Source organism: Patiria miniata, unplaced genomic scaffold (genome assembly GCF_015706575.1).
Source record: "Patiria miniata isolate m_02_andy unplaced genomic scaffold, ASM1570657v1 HiC_scaffold_12, whole genome shotgun sequence".
NCBI classification, from domain to species: domain Eukaryota; kingdom Metazoa; phylum Echinodermata; class Asteroidea; order Valvatida; family Asterinidae; genus Patiria; species Patiria miniata.
Genome location: NW_024037050.1, coordinates 4,250,264 through 4,276,707, shown reverse-complemented (window position 1 = coordinate 4,276,707; position 26,444 = coordinate 4,250,264). Strand labels below are relative to the sequence as shown.

Genomic DNA, 26,444 nt, shown 5'->3' with positions numbered 1-26,444 from the left:
GGTTAACCAATGACAATTTGAAATTTTTCATAAATATTTAAATTTTCCCAATATTACTAAAAAAGCAAGGTTAACACCATACAATTTGAAATTTTCCATAAACATCTGATTTTGCCCTATTTTGCTAAAAAAATGCAATCTGAACGCCTTACAATTTGAAATTTTTCATAAAAATCTAATTTTTACCAAATTTCACTAAAAATAAAGTAGGGTTAATTCCTTACATCGGATTTTTTTTCAGAAACATCTGATTTTGCCCAATTTTGGCAAAGGTTAACCAATTACAAATTTTGATTTTTCATACAAATCTGATTTTTCCCAATTTTGCTAAAAATGCAAGGTGAGCCCCTTACAATCTGAACTTTTTCATAAATACCTGATTTTGCCAAATATCACTAAAAAAGCAAGGTTCACACCTTACAATTTGAGATTTTTCATAAACATTTAAATTTCCCCAATTTTACTAAAAAAGCAAGGTGACCCCTTACAATTTGAAATTTTTCATTCACATCTGATTTTGCATCTGATGTAAGGTTAACCCCTTGCAAACTGTTAAATCAATACATGAAGTGTCCCATTTGACTTTTTTAAAACAAATTATTTTTCCAGTTTTTAGGGTAAAGGAATTTTCTCTTTTTCCTTTCTCTTTTGTTGTTGCTATATTTTGCGAATTAACTCATTCGTATGGAATGCCCATAGTCAATCAAAGAATATTTCACACATAGGGGCCTAAATTATATATTTTTTAATTTAATAGAGACGCATTGATCGTGCTATCATATACCATTATATTACTATTGCGAATTACTCTATTGTTTGGAATGCTCACAATTAAAGACACGTTATTTGAAAGATGTATAAATAATATTTATATTACAATGTACATCTTTATTCTTTCCCGGTATAATTTATGGCGTTTCTTACGTCAATTGGCAATCGCGTCATTATATAATGATAGTAAAATTGATCAAACGAAACTCCGTTTTGATTATAGTCAATTATAAAATATTCATTGATTTATGACATACACCTTTGTTTTAATTTTGATACTACCCGTAGACCTGCCGAGCAGCTGTAGATATCAAACTAAACCAAAGTATAAAAGATAGAGGGTAAAAAAAATCAAAAAGTTATGTGCTAGTCAAGCTTTCAGGGATCGGTCTGAGCCATAACAATGCCCCAGCCGATCCCTTAGTTCTCTTCCGGGGTCTCGGCGTCCCCGACCAATACACACTTCCTTCCCTATCCATCCATATAACCCCGGAGGGCCAGGCACCATGTAAAAGCAAAGAGCTAAGGGAGGAACAGGGCGGCCCCTAAGCCCTGATCCTCCGAGTGGACCACATGCCCTGAACCTGTACGAAGGCGCCAACCTGGAACTCGCGGACAGTACCAGCAGCAGTGCTTACCGATTAAGCTAAGGTACTGTTGGTACTTTACGACGGGAAATTAAATCTCTTATAGTGAATAATTGAACTCATACGTTAAAAACAAAAAAGACACCAGCGGGATTCGAACCCGGGACCCCGCTAACCGTGGACGACGAATCGTAACCACTCGGCCATTTCGTTACCTTAGAATTTTCCTTAAACTGAGAAAAGTTGTCCTTATAGGTGAGCAAACGCGCCAGGAAGATTACTGGGTCCATTTGCTTTACCTTAATGGGTAAAACAAGTCGATATAATGAGCCCAGTGTGTTTGGTTTGTTAGGAAGCTGCATAACACAGCCTTATGTGCAAAACAGTCGTGTGCTAGGCGGATCATTACGCAACAATGAACACCGCAATTGTGTATTTTCAAAAGGCAGACGCGTAGATTTCTACTCTTTGTATCTGGGCACATATAGATTCTCACCTCCCTCTTCAGCTATTTCGACTTTCTTAAAAAGAAAAATAGAGACTGTCAGCGAATCTCCGGGAGTTGAAATAAGGATCGTCCCCTCGATAGACCTCAGACTCAGTAAAGTTCAACATTGGGCTCTTTTTCAACAGCTGTTTTTGTGGAAACTTTACATCTGGATTTTTTAGAAGCATCTGATTTTGCCAAATTTTAGTAAAATATGCTCCAAATTTTGCTAAAAAAGCAAGGTTAACCCCTTACCATTTTAGATTTTTCATACAAATCTGATTTTGCCAAATTTTACTAAATATACAATGTACACCTCTTACAATTTAAAATATTTCATAAACATTTCTTTTTGCCCAATTTTGCTAGAAATACAAGGTTAAAGAGAATATATATCATTTGCTTTTGCTGTAATTTTCAGAAATGGATGGAATTGGGGGGTTGGAAATATATAGCAAATATAATTACACTGACTTTTTTAATGAAAAACATCGCACACTTATATTGAACATCGCACATAAATGTAAAAGATAACAAACACATATTGAATATCCAACATATATCTTGCAAAATATTGAATATTGCAACGTTTGACACGCCATAGCAGCTGGTTCCGTAAAGATTTCATGCCACAGACTATATGTTTTACGAGGCGGGTTCCAGAGGGAATTTTTGGTGCTACCAGAAAAAAATACTGCCCGGCAACGAGCTGGGTACTCACCGGGATGACGTCACCTATGGGGGCGTATCATTTTTACTTCCCAGACGCGCGGCGGAATCGGCCAATGACGTGCTCCAATTTGTTCATGAATATTTATGAGGTGTAGTAAAACTTTATATCGCCCAATTTGGAAAGTTATGAGCATGGTTAAGAGACATTTAATGATACATGAACAGGAAAGCATAATTACGGTTACAAAAAAAAACCATTTAAAAAACACCGGAAACTGCTTTGCAGCATGAGCACCTACGAATTTCCATAGAATTTACCGGGAGTTTTCTTTAAATGGTAAACAAAACTGTATATAGGAAACATAGTTAATGAACGTCACGATGTTTTGAAACGATAATATACAGGCAGATTTTACATGTTGATTAATACTTTAAGAGGAAATTTTGGAAAAGGTTATATAGGCTAAGCTGTACATTTCTCAACCTAATAAAAGTTAAGGTAAAAATAATGTGTATTTCCAATTTTACGGCAATTTCACTGCCCAAAATGACTGTATTCTCCATCCCGAACCCTACCAATTTTAATTATGTGCTTCGTGAAGGCTTGATGGTTTGTCTTTGATCAACATTTACAAGTTTCACGTTCATTTCAGTTGTGTTATACCAGTCCAAGTTACATTAAATGTTTTACACGACGGGTTATCGCGTACGTATCAATCCATAACAACGTCTAGCCCCTAGACTAGTAGAGAATACGCTTACCGTAATTTTCGGAATATAAGCCGCGGCTTATACGTTGATTTTGCCCATGAAAATGTTTACTGCGGCTTATACACAGGGCGGCTTATACGCCGAGCCTTATAGAATAAAAATGAAATTCACATGTGTATTTAATGTACTGGTATAAGAAGAGATATGTTGCTGAAATGAATTATAAATTAAGAAAGTCATTAACAAACCAAAACCACGTCTCACGTAAAGGTACCGAGCGGTAAAAAAGTACGGTGATGAAAGCTGTCTTCGACACTTGCCACCAGCCGTACGTGATACTGGTACAGTGCAGCAGCGATATGCAGGCATGCTTTCCCAACAGCGGACCACACCATTTGTGGTAACAAAGGGGTGTTCTTTCTTGGGAACAATAATTACCAATATTTTCGCTGTTTAAAAAAAAAGAAAAAAGACCACTACAATTTTTATGGCGTTGGAAACATTTTTTTATTACATAATCAGTTGTTCAACGTCACAATATATTTTGTTTTCTTGAAATGTATTCAAGAAACGATGTAAAACTCAAAAGAGAGACTAAATCACCCCTTACAAAATTAATGGAATCGTCTATTAAAATGTCCGCTTCGTTTTGACTATTTCCAAAGAAAGTTACGATCGAAACTTGAATTTTTCTCGCAACTAATCGCAACAATTTGATAAGTTTTGAGGTAAAAACGGACCTGTTTATTCTTAGGACAAAACAAATCAGCATCTGTTGCCACAAAGCAAGATCTGTAGCGCTCCAGTCAGACAACACACGGTGGGTTTCATACTCTCTCACGTGCTGTGGGAAAATGTTGTCATTCACGTCACCGGCGTGCGTGGCGCAGGCTGCCGGGCTATGACGGGGCAGCCGGCAGCAGTTCCTGGTGTTCATTTCTCATCAATTCCCATATTTGTTTGTAAAAGTATCAATTGTAAATGATTTGATATAACTTTTGTGGTCCTTTTAATAGCTTCTGTAGGGTGAATGGAACTGGTTCAGAGCATTTTGACTAGAATTTGGAGGCCTTACAAAATTGAAACCGCAGCGGTCGGTGCGGCTTATACGCCGGTGCGGCTTATATTCCGAAAATTACGGTATGTTTCCGAGTGGCTTTATGTGTAACAAAATAAATTTAAAGAAAAATAAACGCAGTTTCAATGGAAATGTAAATAAGAACATTCAGGTTTATTTTAAATGCCTCCCCGATTATTCAATTTTGTTCCTTATGCTTGTTTTCAGGATTTGTTTTTATTTTTGTTAAACTCATGTTCTTTAACTTATCAATAAAGGTTTTCCCGGCCAATTTTGCAAAAATAGCATTCAAATTTATCTTGAAAGTAATATATATATATAATATATAATATTAGTAATAATAATAATACCGGAGTCTTATATAGTGTACGTATCTACCAACAATGAGGTACTCAAGGTGTAACCCGGAAAAATGGCACAAGATCAAAAATAAAGAAATACCTAGAAAAATCTGAACCGTGGGGACTCGCTTCTCTTCGGATCAACAAGAAAAAGTAAAACAGGAATCTTTTAGGGAGGAATCGCGAGATAATCCTAAGAATAGAGACAACCAAGGCAGTGTTTAGATTTCCACTACAACAAAAAAAAACAAAGAAAAATTTATTTCATGAAAGAATTATCTAAAGAGGCAATTTCTACAAAGCAACAATGTAGGAAACAAAAGGAATCCAAATATTAAATTGTGTAATGAAGACCTTCATGAAAACAGATGAAAATATAATCTAATAATCGAAACTCCTAGTTCAAGTTAAAAAGTTAAATTTGAGGTACACCACTTTTGAAAGCCAGACCACTGTGACCTAGACCTGAAAAATCCAGAACCTTTACAGTTGAAAACAACAACCAAAGATAAGTAGCAATGTCAAAAAGAAAAAGAATCTAAAACAAAGTAACCAAAAAAAACCAAAACTAAAAACCAACAACAGTGTTCAAAGAAAGTCATAAATCAAAAACACTCAAGCTTAAACAACCTAATAAAAGAAAAGAAAACAAGAATATTCCAATTAAGCATCATATCAATAAAATGTGTGACAATAGAGTAAAACATAATAATGTAAAATAAACGGATAATAAGTTTTGTTCTACACACAACTAATAAAGTCAAGTACTAATAAAGTTGATGTGAAACACCTGTCAACCCTGAACTAGAGATTGGCTACAGTAATTGAGACTAAGAGTGATATACTGCAAAAATACACTGCACCCGATTTGACCAGTAGACGGGTCACAGAGTTCAAAATTGTCACTGAACCACAAGCCGAAATTGTTTTACCCACCGAGTTCAAGCTATAAATCTTAATTTTTAACCTTCTGAGTTAAGTTGGCGCAGAGCAGTAAAGCTTAATTCTTAACCTTGTCCTGACCTGAACGGTGAACTCAAAGTTTCCTGAACACAGAGTGAATTTATCCATATGTCTTATTCTTAAAAGAAATACTTATTTGACATAAACTACATCGCTATCCTATTCAAGCTATTGTAAACATTCTAAGAGTTCTCAACAACTGTCTTCCATAATAAAAACAAGGCGAACAAAACAGTAAAGGCCTAAACACTTGATCGAATAATTTCTAGAAATGAGTAAACTACTATACAACTATTCTAAGAAAATCTCTTTAAATCAAAGTACAGAGAAACATAAGAAACTCTTCTTACACACACACACAAAATAAGAAAACATCGATAGTGTTACTTATTCTACAGACCAAGGGTTTTCTGATCAGAACAAACTTCGCTTCATCTATAGACCACAAAACATAATCTATCAATTCTAAAAAAACAGTTCCTACATAATCAGGTTTAGTTAATCTCATCTAATCTACAGCCCAAACTAAGTGAAGAAAACACCCTGGAAAATCTTACACACAAAGAAAAATAATTAAGTTTATAAATTCATTCATCTCTTCCGTCAAATCCAGCCAATCATGATATAACCCATATCTTGACTTCACACAACAGATTTTATGGCAACGCACAAATAATCAATTAGACTCTTTCTTTGCACTAAAAGAAACATTTCTCTATCATTCAAATTAAACTTGAAACGCTGCTTGAAACAAAATAACAAATACATTTGACTTTCATCAATACAAAAAAAGTGATTGAACATCCTAATAAAAACCCTAAAATCTATTTCTAGTTATACAGTACACTAAAACTGATGAACAAACTTTCCAAGAGAAACAAGAACAATTTTGGTTAAACTTACCAAGTCTACAGCAGACCAAGTCTCTCAAGGCAGAAAACGAATGAAAGAAGGAGCAAAGAAAATGTGATGTGCTCACTCCACTGCCAGTCTGCAAATTGATGGGCTATTTGAAAATGGCATGGTCTTGAGGAAAAATAATTAGGTTGCCCGGGTCAAATTCGCATACAATGTCAAGGGATTTGCAAGGCCAAGATCATAGGGGCACTATTGAACTCTTAAAAACAACGATGGAGTATTAAAGGGGTGTCACTCATGTACAAAAACAACAACTAAAAATTCACCCTGCTACATTCTCGCCATCTCAAATCCATTGCTGTCCTCAGCAATGTTCAACAAGTAAAAATCTACAGTACGTAGGCAAAAACAATCAATTAGACAGTTATCTATTTACGAACTAATTAATCAGATCCAGTCCCCAAATCTTGATGGAGGCTTGACTACCCTTCGGAGGTAGTGGCGTGCCGATGCTTCCAAGCCCACATCCGAAGTAGGTGCAACATCGGTCTCATCTCCGGTCTCATCGTCGGGTCTTGAAGGAGAGTCTGACATCTCGGAAGAGATATCACTGTCACAGCTGCGGCCAACAGGATCAGATTCATCCTCTACATTACAGAACTCTTGTGGAGGAGGAAGGAAACCAGGACGGGCTTCGTCTTCTACATCACGGAACTGTAGTGGGGTAGGGAGGAGATCAGCATGGGCTACATCTTCTGCATCGCGGAAGTGCAAAGGGGGAGGAAGAAGAGTCTGGGCGTCATCTTCCACATCGAACGGACATGTTGTCAGCAGATTGCGGTGGATGTTCTTTGTGCGTGCAGACCCCAGCTGGCGGACAACATAGACTGGATTGTCTCCCAGCTGCCTGATGACTTTGTAGGGCTTTTCCTCCCACTTGTCTTTCAGCTTGCATCTTCCCCGAGGTGTCTTATTCGCCACTAGGACTTTATCACCAGGTTTCAAGGCGTGTTCGCGTACTTTCCGATCGTAGTTAGTCTTCTGCTTGAGCTGGGCCTTCTCCAGTTTCATCCCCACCAGATGGTACGCTTCTTGCATCCGCTTCTCCAGCTGTCCCAAGTATCTGGAATGTCGTTGCTGCACCTCTCCTTCTTCTTCCGGTTCATTATCTGAATTTAGCGGCTGAAGCACCAGATCGACAGGCAACTTTGGTTCCCTTGCATACATCATGTAAAATGGTGAGTAACCCGTGGACTCATGCCGACAAGAATTGTAAGCATGAGTGAGCGCCTCGACATGCTTGGCCCAGTTTTCCTTCTGTGTTGGCTGCAACGTCCCCAACATCGACAACAGGGTTCGGTTGAACCGCTCAGTCATCCCATTGCCTTGTGGGTGATATGGCGACGTTCTCGTTTTCTGGACTCCCAAGAAGCTGCACAGCTCCTTGACAACAGAAGATTCAAAACACTTGCCTTGGTCCGAGTGTAACCGCTCAGGTATCCCATAAGTGGAAATGTACTTTTCCCACAAAACTTGTGCTACAGTTGATGCCTTTTCATCTCTGGTCGGGTACGCCTTAGAATACCTCGTGAAATGGTCTGTCACAACCAATACATGCTCATAGCCCCCCTTAGACCGCTCCAGTCCAAGGAAGTCTATGCAAACTAACTCAAGAGGACGTGTTGTTCGGATGTTCTCCAAAGGGGCAGACTTCTTAGTATCGGGAGTCTTCCTCAATGCACAGCGCTTACACTTGGTGATGTATGTGCAGGTGTCGGTGTACAGACCAGGCCAGTAGTAACGATCTCTCACCAGGTGAATAGTCTTCTCTGAACCAAGATGACCCATTTTATCATGGAGATGATTGAGCACCTGAGGCTGCAAGTCTTTAGGGAGAACCAAAAGGTTTCGGATTCCTCTGTCATCTTCCTTTCGGTAGACCAATACGCCTGCCTGTACCTGAAGTTGGTCCCATCGTCTAATCAATTGTTGAACGGGTTTGGACTCTTTGGCTGCCTGGCGTCTACTCGGCTTGGTTACCCTTTGACCTTTCAGTTGAATCATTCGTGAGATAGCCACGTCGTTTCCTTGGGCTTGTTTGATGCCTGGTCCTTGCATAATAGGGGTAGTCTTCACTTTGGCTCCATCTGCATTCGCATATGACAGGGTATTGCCACTAGTATCTTGGGCATTCTCTGGTGTGGCCTCAGGGAACGGTATGATTGGACAGGACACAACCGGACTGTCAGCTGGGATTGGGCTTTCTTCTTTTGTCTTCTGGTCTGTTGCGTCTAAGATACGGGCCACTTCAGCTATGGGGATACGGGACAGCGCATCAGCATTAGCATTGGACTTCCCTGATCGGTAGACAATGTCAAGGTGGAACACAGCGATGTCACTCACCCAACGTTGGCTAGAAGCATCCAACTTCGCCTTATCCAAGACATATGTCAAAGGATTGTTGTCGGTGACTGCCGTCACCCGGTTCCCATACAGGTAGTCACGAAACTTTGACGTAAGGGCCCAATGGAGTGCCTTAAACTCAAGCTTGTGGATCGGATACTTTGACTCAGATGGAGATAGTGTGCGGCTCGCATAGGCGATTACACGTTCACGGCCATCTTGCTCCTGTACCAGCACAGCTCCCAAACCATCACGGGAGGCATCAGTCTGCAGAGTGAAAGGGCGTTCGTAGTCAGGGTAGGCAAGGATAGGTGTAGAGGTGAGTTTATCAATAAGCGTTTCAAAGGCGATCTGGCACTCTGTGGACCAAGCAAAAGGTGGATCCTTCAGACCTCGTTTCCCTCCGGTCAGGGCAAATAATGGGGCAGCTACTTTGGCGTAACTCTTGACGAACCTTCGATAGTAGCCTGTGAGACCTAAGAAAGACCGAACTTCCTTCTTGGATGTAGGAACTGGCCAAGCCTTGACTGCAGTAATCTTCTCCGGGTCAGTTGTGATGCCATCGGTGGACACAACATGGCCAAGATACTGTACGCTGGTCTGGAAAAGGTGACATTTTTCTACCTTCAACTTCAGCCCATGCTCCCGCAATCTGGCAAACACCTGGCGGAGACGCTCCACATGCTCATCTAGGGTTGAGCTGAAAACAATGATGTCATCAAGGTAGATCAGCAAACTGACGAAATTCATGTCACCGAACACCGTAGACATCAGCCTCTGAAAGGTAGCTGGGGCGTTGACCAGCCCAAACGGCATTCGAGTAAACTCGAAGAGACCCATAGGGGAGGTAAATGCAGTCTTCTGTTGATCTTTGGCTGACATCTTAACTTGGTGGTACCCTGAGGTCAAGTCCAAACAAGAGAAGTACTTAGCCTTGCCCAATGCATCTAATGCCTCGTCAATCCTTGGGAGTGGATAGGCATCCCGCACTGTCCTTGAGTTTAGCTTTCGGTAGTCCACACACAGTCGGATCTTGCCATCCTTCTTCTGGACTATAACGATAGGCGATGCAAATGGACTCTGACTGGGTTTGATGATGCCAGACTGCTGGAGGTCTGCAATGTGATGTCTGACGTCTTGAAACTGTGCCGGCGGGATGCGTCGATATGGCAACCTAAAAGGGGTGGGGTCAACTAACGGGATCTCGTGCTCGACCGTCTGGGTGAAACCAATGTCATTTGGATGTTGGGAGAAAACATCCTGGTTTTCTAGTAGCAATTGGGCAACACGTGGCTTATCTTCTGGCGACAAAGAACCAAGGTCAACACCAATGCCTTCATCCAAGGTGATGCTGGTTGATGATTCGTGACACGTGACCGTATCACCAGCAGGACTACCAGCTGAAGACACTACTCTGCCCATTACTAATGTCGCCAGACAGGTATTTCGCCGTACTACCACATCACGTGAAGACACATTGAGAACTCGGACAAGAACCTTTCCATCCCTGACTTCAACTAGCGTTTTGCCAACTACTAAAGCACCTCCAACTGGTGGGTTGTGAGCCTCTTCTACCAGTGCGTCGAATGTCCTGTTTCGAAGGAACCGTGGTGTGTCTGTGGGAATGTCTGCTTCTGTTCCGGCCTTCACTGTGAAAGGTTTACGGCCTTTGTATCTCAGACCACCGAACTCGCCATTTCCCTTGACCAGATCACCACCATCGTCGTTGACACACTGGAGCGCTGAATACCAAGTTTCAGACACCTGTCGTACCTTTGATAAAAATCGCCTTCCGTGCTTATCATGGAGAGCATCACGACTCGCCCGCAGCACATTTGTGCCTAATAGCCCGGGAACCTTTCTGCGAAAATTTGTGGCAGGTACTATGAATACAGGGACCTTCTGTACTTGGCGTCCTAGGACATTGACGTCGACTAGGATTACCCCGAGATGCGGTACTGCTTGACCTCCGGCACCCTGGATGCTGACATTTGTCTGCCGCTGCTTCTGGGTTTGAAGAAGGGGATGACTGGCCACAAACTCATCAGTGATGGTGCTTACTTGCGATCCTGTGTCTAAAAGCACAGTGCACTTCTTGCCAGAAATTGTAATTTCCACATCACTGATGGGACCAACCAGACTCTCTCCCTGCTGGTTATCCTGAGTACCGTCTCTTAGGGGGTTTGTTGTCTCTAGAGGGCTCTTTTTACAACTAGACCAACCCACTGACCGCCCGTCATCAGAGGGTTTTTCTAGTTTAACTGTTGTGCTTGGTACAATGGTGCGGTTGCTGCCGGCTGTTGAGTGGGCGGACTGCTAACCTGATGATTCTGTTGAAGGTTCAGCTGAGGGCAACGTCGGGCAAAATGGCCAACTCCTCCACAGTTGAAGCAGGTTCTCGGCTGTGGTGGAGCTTGTCTTTGTGGAGATCCCCATCGGTCACCACTGTTGCGCTCCAACCTCTCCACACGATTTCCTAGCAGCATCTGATGATGGAGAACCTGGTTCAGAGTAGCCACTTGTTGCTCCACCAGCTTGGTGAGGGCTGTCATCTGCTGACCGCTTTTCTCATTGGCAACTTTGTGGGCCTCTGGGTTGGACGGAGACTTCTCAGTTGTACTCTTAGACGGAATCTGCGCCATAAGCTGAAACTGCTGCCTCAACAACTCCTCTTCATGGTGCCGCTCTTCTGCAACGACTCGCAACTCCGCCCGGAGATCTTTAAACTTCATCGACCGAGGGCGCATCGGTGCCAGCCGCTGCTGCACTCGAGCATCCCGCAGCCCGACCATGAATTGTGTCGCGAGTATGGTATCTCTGTTGTCACAGAAGGGATCTGGACGACCTTGCTGTCTGAGCGTCTCTTCTACCCGCCTGAGCAGCGCCTCCAAGGCTATGGCGTAGTCACTGGCTGATTCACCGGCCTTCTGTACTCGTGCATAGAAGCGGGTCATGGGTGAGTTGGCTAGGTTGTCTTCGCCAAACTCCTCTACCAACTCAGAAAACGCCATCTCAGCTGTTACTCCTGTTGACGTCCTGCTCTCAAGGTTGAGTATGACATCTCGGGCACGACCAGAGGTGTGTCTTACTATCTCATGCAGCTGGACTCCATCAGCCATCTTCCCCTTTGATTCCAGGACATAGCGCATGTCACGAATCCAGTCCTCTACTCTCACACTCTTCTCTCTCCCAGTGAAAGTGGCCACTCCTTTCACCTGATGAGTTGTGATGGCGCTGGGCGGGGCAGTAGGTGGATGGAGAACTGGATGGAGAACTGGACGGGGCATTGGATCAAATCCGCACATCTCAAGTGGTGTCGGATGGGGTTGAAGCTGTGGTGTGGGGACATCTTGACGGACTGGTGTGGAAAAGATGCCCCCCACAAATGGGTTCGAGTGGGACAATGCCTCAGGCGGACTGTCTGGCACCATCAGAGAAAGCTTGGGTAGACTTGGTGTCGCTGCCATCGTGTAATGTCAATATTCCTAACCTCAAACACTGTGTTGGTTTCTACCCTTGACTTGACCAAACCAAGACTTGTTACCTACAGACTGTCAGGATTCGGACTCTATTCCTAGAATTACCTAGCTAAGTTCTAAAGAACAGCAATCCCTACCCGGATTCTCCACCAAAAAGAAAAAAAAATGTAACCCGGAAAAATGGCACAAGATCAAAAATAAAGAAATACCTAGAAAAATCTGAACCGTGGGGACTCGCTTCTCTTCGGATCAACAAGAAAAAGTAAAACAGGAATCTTTTAGGGAGGAATCGCGAGATAATCCTAAGAATAGAGACAACCAAGGCAGTGTTTAGATTTCCACTACAACAAAAAAAAACAAAGAAAAATTTATTTCATGAAAGAATTATCTAAAGAGGCAATTTCTACAAAGCAACAATGTAGGAAACAAAAGGAATCCAAATATTAAATTGTGTAATGAAGACCTTCATGAAAACAGATGAAAATATAATCTAATAATCGAAACTCCTAGTTCAAGTTAAAAAGTTAAATTTGAGGTACACCACTTTTGAAAGCCAGACCACTGTGACCTAGACCTGAAAAATCCAGAACCTTTACAGTTGAAAACAACAACCAAAGATAAGTAGCAATGTCAAAAAGAAAAAGAATCTAAAACAAAGTAACCAAAAAAAACCAAAACTAAAAACCAACAACAGTGTTCAAAGAAAGTCATAAATCAAAAACACTCAAGCTTAAACAACCTAATAAAAGAAAAGAAAACAAGAATATTCCAATTAAGCATCATATCAATAAAATGTGTGACAATAGAGTAAAACATAATAATGTAAAATAAACGGATAATAAGTTTTGTTCTACACACAACTAATAAAGTCAAGTACTAATAAAGTTGATGTGAAACACCTGTCAACCCTGAACTAGAGATTGGCTACAGTAATTGAGACTAAGAGTGATATACTGCAAAAATACACTGCACCCGATTTGACCAGTAGACGGGTCACAGAGTTCAAAATTGTCACTGAACCACAAGCCGAAATTGTTTTACCCACCGAGTTCAAGCTATAAATCTTAATTTTTAACCTTCTGAGTTAAGTTGGCGCAGAGCAGTAAAGCTTAATTCTTAACCTTGTCCTGACCTGAACGGTGAACTCAAAGTTTCCTGAACACAGAGTGAATTTATCCATATGTCTTATTCTTAAAAGAAATACTTATTTGACATAAACTACATCGCTATCCTATTCAAGCTATTGTAAACATTCTAAGAGTTCTCAACAACTGTCTTCCATAATAAAAACAAGGCGAACAAAACAGTAAAGGCCTAAACACTTGATCGAATAATTTCTAGAAATGAGTAAACTACTATACAACTATTCTAAGAAAATCTCTTTAAATCAAAGTACAGAGAAACATAAGAAACTCTTCTTACACACACACACAAAATAAGAAAACATCGATAGTGTTACTTATTCTACAGACCAAGGGTTTTCTGATCAGAACAAACTTCGCTTCATCTATAGACCACAAAACATAATCTATCAATTCTAAAAAAACAGTTCCTACATAATCAGGTTTAGTTAATCTCATCTAATCTACAGCCCAAACTAAGTGAAGAAAACACCCTGGAAAATCTTACACACAAAGAAAAATAATTAAGTTTATAAATTCATTCATCTCTTCCGTCAAATCCAGCCAATCATGATATAACCCATATCTTGACTTCACACAACAGATTTTATGGCAACGCACAAATAATCAATTAGACTCTTTCTTTGCACTAAAAGAAACATTTCTCTATCATTCAAATTAAACTTGAAACGCTGCTTGAAACAAAATAACAAATACATTTGACTTTCATCAATACAAAAAAAGTGATTGAACATCCTAATAAAAACCCTAAAATCTATTTCTAGTTATACAGTACACTAAAACTGATGAACAAACTTTCCAAGAGAAACAAGAACAATTTTGGTTAAACTTACCAAGTCTACAGCAGACCAAGTCTCTCAAGGCAGAAAACGAATGAAAGAAGGAGCAAAGAAAATGTGATGTGCTCACTCCACTGCCAGTCTGCAAATTGATGGGCTATTTGAAAATGGCATGGTCTTGAGGAAAAATAATTAGGTTGCCCGGGTCAAATTCGCATACAATGTCAAGGGATTTGCAAGGCCAAGATCATAGGGGCACTATTGAACTCTTAAAAACAACGATGGAGTATTAAAGGGGTGTCACTCATGTACAAAAACAACAACTAAAAATTCACCCTGCTACAAAGGCGCTAATTAATATGAATTTATTTTAAAGACAGGTAAATGAAGAATTTGAAATATGAGACCCATTTTATGTAGCACCTTATAAGGGTTTACAAGGTGCTGCGGCGCATATTGCAGCCACTGCCAGGAACACCGGGGCAAACCCCTTCTCTTAGCGATAAGTGTTACTGGGTTCTTTTACGTGCATTACGCAACGCACGGGACCTGCGGCTATATACGTCCCATCCGAAGGACGAATCAATAATGGTTAAGTCTCTTGCTTAAGGACACAAGTGTCAAGACCGGGACTCGAACCCACACTCTGCTGATCAGAAACACCAGGGCTTGAGTACGGTGTTCTTTAACCGCTCGGCCATGACACTCCACGAAGTGGACGTTTTGAAGCGAATTGGCTCCCTGCTATCGTTCCTGTGGTTCGTATTAGTTTGCAGGCGTTCAAATTCGTTGTCAGAAATGACATTTTCATATTTGACACATTCTAAGTTTAAATGATCATTCAATTCAGCAGTCTGTTTGGTTTAGGGTTAATATTTGCATGAGAATCTTATTTTCTTTTTCATCTCCGCGCATTCTATTTTCTGCATTCAAAATAATGGAAAACAAAGGCAAGATGCGAGCTTTTAAATATTTTTTTTGTGCTTTTCACATGTTTTTATTTTTATTTTTATTTATTTTGGTTTTATTCTAGTTTGAGTTATTATGTTCAAACTGTCGTTATACTAGAGGTAAAAATGTAGTGATGCGAGGAAATTATACACGATACATGAAAGTCGATATAATACACAATAAACGTAGGCCATGTTAAACTGTGTTCACAATCACATACATGTCTATTTTTGTTATACGTTCTTAATTGTTATCTTTTGCTCTGTTATCTTTTGCTCTGTTATCTTCTCACATGTAGTTTTAAATCACTTAGCTTTATCTTAAAACACTTAGCTTTATCTTAAAACTGCTTCAATTTAGTAACATCTTTCTTTTATGACAAAACTAGTGATCAAAATGGTTATGTTGTGGCTCCTGCTTTGTGGCCGAATTTTGTGGGAAACAGTTTTTATGTTATTTTTTTTGGAACAAAGACACATTATTGAATTCAGACGAATAAATCATGAACGGGTTTTGTTTTGAAAGTGAATCCTTGAAAAGTACAATCGCATGATTTTAGATTTAAATTGAACAATCTATTTAGTTTATTGAAGGTTGATCTAAACGTGCATCAAAATTCGTGCGAAAATGGGTGACTCGTCATCCGATTTGGCTGCCAAATCTACAGTGTTGTAGTCGAGTCCAAGTCCCGAGTCACAATAGCCTCGAGTCCGAGTCACGAGTCACTTGTTCTTAGTTGTTCACCAAACTTGTTTTTTTCAATCATCCATTCTGTCTTTTTAAGTAAATCCCAGTGTTTATAGTTTAGCTTGTGTGTACATGTTGTGTACACTTTTTGGCATGACACCGGGCCCTGGTGCTCGTCGTGCAGGCGCAAGGCGTGCGTGCGTGGCCCCTGTACTGGATACGATTTTCCGCCGCGGCGCCGTGTTTGGTCAATTATGGAGTAAAAAAGAATACAATGTTCGTCGCACAAATACGTAACGTTATGTTTTTTTCTTTTGATGAAAATACGTGACTCGAGTCACGAGTCACCAAGCTCGAGTCCGAGTCATCATGGTCGAGACCGAGTCCGAGTCCGAGTCATTTTCCAATGTCCTCGAGTCGAGTCCGAGTCACGAAAAATGTGACTCGAGTCCGACTCGAGTCCGAGTCCTACAACGCTGCAAATCTATTTTACCGACCGGGGAAACCTATAATGTGTTTTTGTTCGTCGCACAAATACGTAACGTTATGTTTTTTTCTTTTGATGAAAATACGTGACTCGAGTCACGAGTCACCAAGCTCGAGTCCGAGTCATCATGGCCGAGTCCGAGTCCGAGTCCGAGTCATTTTCCAATGTCCTCGAGTCGAGTCCGAGTCACGAAAAATGTGACTCGAGTCCGACTCGAGTCCGAGTCCTACAACGCTGCAAATCTATTTTACCGACCGGGGAAACCTATAATGTGTTTTTCCCGGCCGATTTATCAGAGTTGGCAGCCACATCGACGAATCACCCATTTTCGCAGGAATTTGAATTTACATTCAGATCACTAGAAATAGGCCTATTTATCTTTATGCGATTGCTCATTTAACTCGTGCGATTTTGACAATTATCCATTCAAATTCAAACTGCTCACCGAGGCTAGACCGAATCCACAAATATTGCTATTGAATTATTTCTTTACAAAATTTGAATTACTTGCGGCCCGACAATAATATTAGGCTGTCGCAGGAGTGGATTCATTTTGTGCGCAAAATGAGAGCCCTTTTTCTGAGCAGCATCCAAGAACGGAACTAAGTAGTTGACGGTCGCTTAAACAAAACATACAAATTGATAATCTTTTATGGGTAAAAAAATATATATATAGGCCTATTTTTTTTTATTTAAGAGCACGGATCAGTGTGGAATTTTGGGGAAAAAATGTCGGAGAGAGAGAAAAAAACGAGTTTGTTGAAGAGCAGGGACGGGGCAGTACAGTTACCCTTAAAGTTTACTATAAATGCTTCACAGATATAGATATAATATGATTCGTTTTTATATTGCTTGAAGGAAGACAGGCGGCCTACTGATATCATTGCCATGCGACCTCCCAAAATACAAAGCCGTATCGATCATAAAAATTGTTTAGCGCCCTCAGCCGACAAAGCATCGATAAATTATAATTCTTGCCGGCGATGCAGCAGGGAGAACTTGGCCTGAAGAATTACGCCATTTCGTTGGGATTGTTCAAATGTAAGTAAGTTGATAAGTGATTGTTCTAACATTACAAGTTTTTTTTAAAGAAATTGTGATTCGAACAGGTATATTTTCGTAATTGATAAATGAAGCCTTTAGTTTCGAAATGATGACGATTTTTGATTCGGAGAATCGGACTTTGGTCGGTTGTTGATGTCACTTGTCAGTCTTGTTTCTGGACGTCGTCTTGTACCTGTACCTGTATTGAACAAATGGTCTGCACATTTAAGGATGAGGAGATATAATTTCAAGGAAGTAGGCCTAGCTAGGCATGTATTTTGTACTTTTTGTAGGGAGAGTTCATGTTGTTTATGTTTTGATCTTTGATGATATGTCATGTGAATGTAGGCCTACTGTTTGACATCTGTTGATGTAACACAACGATGCAAAGCCACAACATCGCTGAAGGAAAGATAGTCCCATTAATGTGACTGAAATACTGGACTACGGAAAAATTCTGCCAACCGGACACCACTTTTTTCAATTAATTTTCTAGCGCCAAAAGTTACCTCTTTTATGGTTATTCCCTCCACTTTCCCTCCTCTACTCTCACCCCCTCCTTTCCTTAATTTCTATTTATCAATCAGTCGCTCACTTCATCGAGATTCGAACCTCGGACGCTTGCTTGATACACGAGTCTCTTAACCGCTAGGCCGCGCACGATCGCTGTTGCAATGATCAATCTTTGGACATATTTGAAGTATCCATTGAAATAAACTAAATATTCATGAGAAAATAAATATTCATAATGACGTATTGCACTATCATTGGCCGGCTCATGCGACGTCTCATGCGACGTCATGGTTATCGATGTCATGCGTATAACGTACCGCTGTTCCAGACACTTCAATCAGTTTTGACCAGCTGCTTCAACTCAGATCTGCACTACATGTGCATGTAGTCCGAGTAACTTGGACCCAACTTATCGCCTTTTTTAACATTTGGACATGGTCTGGCGATATTAAGCCAGACGGACCATGTCCAAATGTTAAAAAAGGCGATAAGTTGGGTCCAAGTTACTCGGACTAATGTGCATGCAAAATGTGCTCCAAAAACACATTTTTACCAATTTTTTTTCGCATGTCCACTCTTTCCTGGATTCCTCTTGGTTGAAATCACAAGGTAAGGTGAAAATTTGGATGTTTGGCGGCAGGTAAGTGGTGTCCAGTTGGCAGAATTTTTCCGAGCGCACACAAGAGGGCGCGCTTCACTGCAGACATTTTCAGACCAGCCTCATACGGTTTGTGCACAGGATGACAAGTGATGACCAGATACATGTATGGGAATCTTTCTTCGCTAAATTTCCTAGGTTGTTTTTCCCAGAATTTGAAGTCTGGGATGTTTTTCCACTTGATATCATTATGGAAAATACTTACTCGATCGAGGAGGCTAATAAATATTTCTAATAAATTTCTAGTCCGAGTAACTTGGACCCAACTTACCGCCTTTTTAACATTCGGACAAGGTCGGCGATAGTAGGGCCCAAGCTAATCATGCTAGTCCGTATACATGTATGCCGAGCAACACAATTTTGTCCTTGACCCAAAAACCCAACATTGCCCAACAAAAACATCAGATTTCACCCTCAAAATGGCCTACAAATTACTAGATACGCCACCTGAGGTACAAGTAGACATCAATGATTAAGATAGTTGTACTGAAGTTTACTTACGATCAGGATGAAAAGTGAAATTTCCCGTTCAATTCCGAGAGCTCCCCTCGCGATTGTGAACACGTTAAATTTCTGACTCATGTTAATGTTTGAACAATGCAATGTGGTCTTCATGCCCAGCGTACATTCGATGGTCCCCGTATCCCGAGTGCGATTCCGTTGCCTAGCGCGATGCATCGATTATGATAATGAGAAGACTGGATCACGTTTGTAAACACTCTTTTCGAACGGTAAAAGGGAGTAAGGGAACAAGCTTGAACTGGTTTCCGCCCATAAAAGCTGCCCTAGTTTGTTCGCACAGGCCAATCAACATTGATGTTTAGGTTTTCATCACCTAACTCCCGCCCCAATTTTTTTGATATTTTATATTTTTTCCGAAAGTGTGTTTTTTCCTCCAAAAAAGTGTATTTTCCAGACAAGTTTCTCACCAAATCCACAGGCACGGTTGGCTGCACTGTGAGATTCATTACCCTTTCTAAATTCTATACACAAACCCTAGGGCAGTAAACAGCTGACTGGTGCTTAATATTTACTACATGTAGTTTTCAACAACAGCTGGGCACGGTATCGCGTAACATGATACAGAGCGCGTGACACATGTTTTTATCCATTGTCTATGATGCGCAAACGGGTGAATGACCGATGACCCGATATACATGTAGAAAGCACCCACTGATTGGTCAAAATCGAGGAGGTCAAGAGGCGGGGTCTTGCCTAAGGCCAAAAACAAAATTGGTTCTGCTTCCGATTACATGGCATTTGAAAATAGGGTAGGTAGGCAGGGAAATTTGTTTTTGCAAATTTTTTTTGTGTACTATCATCTATGGAGGCGTTTGCATGTAATCAAGGGTAAAAGGTAAAAAGTGATGGTTTGGGTGTTTTTTCTATATTTTTCCCATAAAGAAATTAGGGTAGGGGCTGTCGGTATAGGGTAGGTAAGGAAACCTAATTGGTGATGTTATTTTATTGTAAAATTCGGCGCTTTCTTGTCAGGTGCCATTTTTTTTGTCGATGGCAACTTTTTTTTTTATCAACGGTAGTTCATTCTTCCCATCCTTTTAGTAGGTTAAAACCCTTGTTGATTATAAAATACTTACAGCAAAACAATCCAGTTGCCCATATCGATTGCCGCATGCAAATTTTAACTGGCGCGCTCTGCATGTAAGTTTGACCAGGGCAGCACGTACAGTAGTTGCAGGTGGCAGTTCTGAATATTCAATCAATGTAGTTGCAAGTAAGCGAATACTAAATTATTCGAAAATGAACAGCAAGCACATCTGATTGGTCCCCTCCCCTATCATCAGGTTTGACAACTGTAGCAAAAAACTTTTAGTACCAAATGATATAATGTCCGCTATACCCATGATTGCTTGTTCAAATGCCCAATTAGTATGCACCACGTTCCTTCTTCAGACATGCTTGGTTTCTCATTTCCGATTAATTCCGTTACTTCATCATTGAGTGACCTCATCAGGAGTGAAACGTTATTTTGTTAATGACAATAAAATTGAATTATGGTCTTCCGTAAGCAGGGGGGGACCGTAATGACATCATTAGAGTGTCTGGGGGTGTAATGGATTATTATTAAGTATGCATGAAGATCAAAAACCTATCCAGCAGCAGTAGCATTGGGTTGAATCATCAAGCCACTACATAAAACACATACATACGTATGTGACCCTTGGGTGGGAAGACACAATTCTTCATGGGATTACTGAGGTCAAAGGTCATGTAGGGGTCATTAGAGTTCATTGTTCAACATGTTCAATGCTTCAAATGTTTTGTCTACCAAATTTGATGGATTATAAATTTAAATGTTGGGGTATGTAACTTGGATGGAGTTAGCCTTGGGTGGGGGTTCATGACAACCCCTCCGAAATCGGAGGTCAAAGGTTATCTAGGGGTCAGTTGAGGTCATTGTTTAGACTTGCTCCAAAAAGTTGATATTTTTTAAAGAACACAAAACATTTATGGGTCGACTGCGAAAAAAGGCGACACGTGCGATCTGCAGATCACTTGTTTGTCGAATGCCACACTTTTGTTGAAAGCCATTATCGTACTAGACTTGAGAGTTTCTATGAGGAATATTAATTTTTATAGCTGAAATTTCTTCTTTAAAATTGATCAAATATCGACCACTGCTACATGTTCAGCTAAATGGCCAAGAAAAGTCACAGTCAGAGGGGTTGACTCCTTACACAAATAGAAGTGCGTACATTGAAATATTTGCCAAAGATAAAACCCACCTTATGTAAACATGTTCGTACAATAAAGTTGTTGCTTGGACTTTGACCCAAAAGGAGAATATGAGTACCGTAAATCAGCGGAAAATTGAAAACACAATATTGTGGGTGACAGTAAATTGTCCCTTCCATGATTTGTTTAAGCCAAGTGAGCATCTTTCTTGATGGCACTTAACGGTTGGAGGGGTGCTTCATTGTAAAATTTAAGTACATGTACTTAGTACACATGTATACATCAACATAAAATTTGCTTGCGCTGAAAGTGTGTACATGTACATGTATACATGTACATGGACTGCACTGCATTGTCCTTTCCAAATACATGTACTAACATGTAAAATTCCAAAACCTGTACATACTATGTGCTATGTGCTCCGTGCGCGAGCAAGAGAGGACACTTTTTTACCACTTTCGATAGCACCATGGACGGGACACACCACGTGTGTGTGTATTGGTTCATGTAAAGCCCGGTTCATACTCCATGCGAATGCCAAGCGAATTTGACGTCATGAAACATTCGCTGCGAATTTTGCCCAAGTTGAAATATGTTCAACTTTTACGAATTTGCAGCGCAAATACTTACCTTGATGTCACAAATTCGCTTTCGCTTTCGCGCCGAGTATGAACCGGGCTTAAATTGGGAATTACATGTAGGCATGACTAATTTCATTCTGAATGTGCACCAAGCAACAGCGTCTTCGCGTGAGCATCAGGCGGCATCAGCGATGCGTTCGACTCCAAGTGGTCTCCCCTAACTCTCCCTTCCTTACCATTGAGGGGGTACAGTGCTTGTACACGGAGCCCATTTGTGTATGTACAGAAACTTATCATTGTGCATGCTGTACATGCCGGTAGGGTACATGAAGTGTGTAAAAAGGTATGGAAAAAAGAAATTTAGCTGTTTGGTCGACCCTCTCAGCATTGAATATGACAAAATTGATTGGTGGAAATGCAGTCTGCTTTTTCTTGTTATTAGTCGGTGCATAAATTGTCAAATACTACGTGTCAAAAAAAAAGATGTGCTACTTTTGATCTTTAATAACTCTTTTGTTTACCAATGGAATTAAACGAACATTTCAGATCATGTAAACAAGGCATGACAAACTTTATGGAGCGACTTAATTAGTTTTGTGCAACAGGGTCAGATTTAAATGCCATACAAAAAAAATTACTCACTTTCAGAATCTGCCACTTTGCTGGAGATGGTGGCGGAAGGCACGTGCTGCAGCCGAAAGCTTCTAAAGGAATGCAGGATCACCCCTGATGTCGATCGCTTGGCGCAACAGGTCGGTACGATTGAGGAGGTGTGCAATGACATCAGGGGTGATCCTGCATTCCTTCAGAAGCTTTCGGCCGCAGCACGTGCCTTCCGCCACCATCTCCAGTGCTGTATATCGACATTCTGAAAGTCTTATGGCGTTTAATTCTCACCCTCTTGCACAAAGCTGATGAAACTCGCTCCATTAAATATGCATTGTTTACATGATCTGGGCCCAATTTCATAGCGCTGCTTAACAGTAAGCACAAAAGTTGTGCTTACTATAGCAGAAAATCACGCTGCTGCTTAAGCACTATTTCATGCTAACGGTTGCGCGCGAATGGAGATTTCTATTGTTACGTCACTGATTTAGGCAAACTTTTCTTCTTAGGTTAAGCGTGCTTTTGCTGTGCTTACTGCTTAACGGTCGCTATGAAATAGATGGGGGCTTGGTAAGCACAAAGTCGGCTGTTAAGCAGCGCTATGAAATTGGGCCCTGAAATTTTGGTTTAATTCCATTGGTAAACAACAGAGTTATTTAGGATCAATTTTTTTTTGATACGTAGTACATTGTGGCAAATAGGGTATTGGGTTCATTACCTTTTTAACCATGCAGCCTTTTGATCATGTGTATTGACGAGTGAAGGTGCCAGCTTTTTAGGTGTCAGCGGCATTGTAAGTAATCACATTGGATGGCTGTGCAGTATAAGACAGTCACACCACCGGTAACACCACGACAAAAGGATATCCCCTGGAATGAATCAGTGCCCTTCCCATATTTCTATCATTATCCCATTCCCTCCTCGGCGGCAATGAATATGCGCATGTCAAGCAGTCCAACCTGACACCACTAAATCAGACACGGTTCTCACACCAGAGAGGGAACGACTTGGGACCCTCTGGGGACTAACCCCACGTAGCCGATTGACGTCACGCCAGGCAATCCGATCAGCCTTTGCATCATCCCAAGTACGAACCCACCACCCTAGGCCGACCAAGTCATGGTTGACTTGGTCTGTCGTGTCGCTGCGGTCCCTCGGAGCGTACATGTACGCCTTTTGGTTGGGTTGCCGCATTTGGAAGTATTCACGCAGGTAACAGTCTGCTTTGGGCACAAAAATGACCCGCCGGATTTGATGAGAAAACCTTGCTGAAAAGCAACAAAAGGACAAGTGACAAATTACCTGTGAAATTATTCCGCCTGATGATATTGTTTGGAAGGGGAAAAAAAGTCGCTGGAGGCGATTGTTAAAAAGTGCCTGTGAGCCCATGTTTTTACGAGACCCCAAAAATTGTGCACAGACATGTAGTTTATCTCTTTTCTGGTCTGAAAAGAATTTGTAGTCAGAGCTTAAACTTCAACAGGTTAGTTGTTGGACATCCTGCTTCAGCTTTTGAGCCATTTTGTTGCTTCAAATGAAAAAAAAAAAAAATGAAAAGCACAAAGAATAAATGATCCTATACATTGTATCAGGTACATTGCATTACAACTGTAAACTTCTCTCAATTAATACATCTTCTCAAACATGTAAGTTACTGCAATTAACATTTTAACTGAACCCTGTGTGTCATGTACATGTGCAGTCACTGTAACTTTGAATGTGTTGCGTCAGTATTGTCAGCATGTGAGGGGGAAGGGTTGCTTCAAGTTCAACCCAAGTCTTCCTCTCTACCTAATGGAGGTTGTGGATTATTGCAGGCTTGCAGATATGCACATTACTCATCACCGGGTACACGTAGGCAGCCCGATACGCTGATACACGTCCACGTGTAGTGATGCATTTATCGCATCCGTGTACACGTACACGTGTACATGTATTGTACATGTACACATGTACAGTGTACATGTATTGTACATGTACTGTACACATGTACATGTATTGTACATGTACATGTGAAACCAAATCTGTGACTGTACAATGTACATTGCAATGCTGATAAGAGCGCCTTTACTCAAATACCCTACGAGCCAGTTTGTTGATGAAAGTGATTACGTGGACGATTTATTGCCTAGTTCCCTAGGGGTATTAAAAAAAGGATGAGAAAATTTAATCTGTTATAAAAAGGATGATTTAAACTTTAATCTTTTGCCTAGAAGAATTGTCTTGCATGGTGTGTGGTGAACAGGGTATGTACATGTATAGTGTGTACATTTACGTATAATGTTTTTAAATGAGACTCCCTTGGCTTATTTTGATCAGTACCGTACATGGTGTACAGGTACACACACCGGTATGTACATGTATGTGCCCAGTACCTGTACATAATGTACATGTGTAACCATACAAAAAGCTTTTTGAAGCCGCATTCATGTACTGTACCACTCCTGTACTTCATCATTTCGACTTTTTCCTGTGGACTGTGCTATCGCCTGATTGCACTGCGCTATAGGATGATCGCACTACGCTATTGGATGATTGTGCCGCCATTGTTTTCAAATTCACGGCGCCGCATGATTGTTATAAAAAAGGGAAGTGCATGTATCGGTATGTAAAGTCTGAGATTTCCTACAGGATCGACCAATCATGCATAAATATGCATTGCTGTGCGATTGAGTGAAAGCGTGAATCCACCGATCGCGCCCAACACGTACATGTACGTGTACGTACCGGTATAAAATGTACCTTGAAACATGAAAATGGGTTTGTGTGGGGATTGGTGCATGCAGGACACCGTTCAGAATTATTGATTGTGTGAAATATTCAAAACAGCCTGAAGCCATTATACGGTAGTCGGCCTCTTAATTACTCCCCGGTCATTAGTGATCTTACTGACGTGGTGTTGATATCCCACCATGGTTCTGCATTCTAAGAATCCAAAGCGCGCACCTCAATGGACAGGAACCCACTTGAAATGCAAACGGAGCGGCTTTTGACACCGGCGTCGCACTCTGAAGGCGTTGAAGAGAAAACCCAGCCACCTGAGGTCAAGTCGAGCCGCTGGTGATGAAGAGCCACTTCTGATGCATGCTGTTCTCATTGAATGCGTTGTTTGATGTTGTCCATCACAAAGGTGTAAATTGACATTGTGGCATTGAAAGTATCGTGCCCATCTGTTTAAGCGGAAGTTGAGTGAGCCATTTGCACTGACTTTTAAAAAGAAATTGTGTTTTTACAAAATGTTTCATTTTAGACAGCATTTTTGTGTACACGTATACATTGGTGTGCTCATGTAGGCTTTTGAGTTTGAAAAACCCTTTCAAGTTTCACAATGTACTGTATTGGATACTAGGCTTTGGCAATTTCATGTCAAAATCAAATAAAATCAATTCCAGTTTTTGATTCCAGTAGTTCGAGGAATGGATTCCTAATACAGTTCAGTTGTCCAGTACATGTACGTATGTATGAAGATTCCAGACATTGAAAATATTTTTTTCATGTACATGTGCATGTACATGTACACATGTACGTCGCTGTACATGTTCATGTGGCAAGTGATAATTTTTACAAGATTACACCTGGTAGTGGTATCAGGTGTAATCCATGAACAATCCTAACTGTTGCCATCGTTGGCAACATGTGCGCAAGTGATACCGACTCTTTGCCATTAGCGTCGGTTAACATTAGCAACAAAGGCTAACAGTCTTTGTGAGTTCAGTGTTCGCTACGTTTTCCAAGATGGCCAACACACCCGTGGTGAGCTGTCGGAGATGAAATTTACCGTTTTCTTTTCAGAATCTCTAAGAATTTCATATCATCACTGACTAGATTTCACTTCAAAGTGAAGTCAAAGCATTCAGGGTGGATTTTTTTCTGACAGAAGATCCCTTGAAATTAAGTGACGATCAAAACAAACTTCTATTGGTTTGCAATAAGTTTTTTACATACAATT

General features: G+C 40.8%; 1 protein-coding gene across 6 annotated transcripts in view; it reads left to right on the top strand.

The window, feature by feature from the left end:
- Positions 1 to 17,336: 17,336 nt before the first annotated feature.
- The window catches only part of LOC119745803 (CMP-N-acetylneuraminate-beta-1,4-galactoside alpha-2,3-sialyltransferase-like), a 70,471-nt gene continuing 61,363 nt past the window's right edge, over positions 17,337 to 26,444 (top strand). For 3 of the 6 annotated variants that reach the window (XM_038222439.1, XM_038222457.1, XM_038222449.1), the window contains exon 1: positions 17,338 to 17,437. The gene's annotated coding sequence lies outside the window, so the exon portion shown is untranslated. Of the gene's footprint in view, positions 17,442 to 26,444 lie in introns of all 6 variants that reach the window. The other 3 variants (XM_038222431.1, XM_038222415.1, XM_038222423.1) reach the window with 2 other exon arrangements.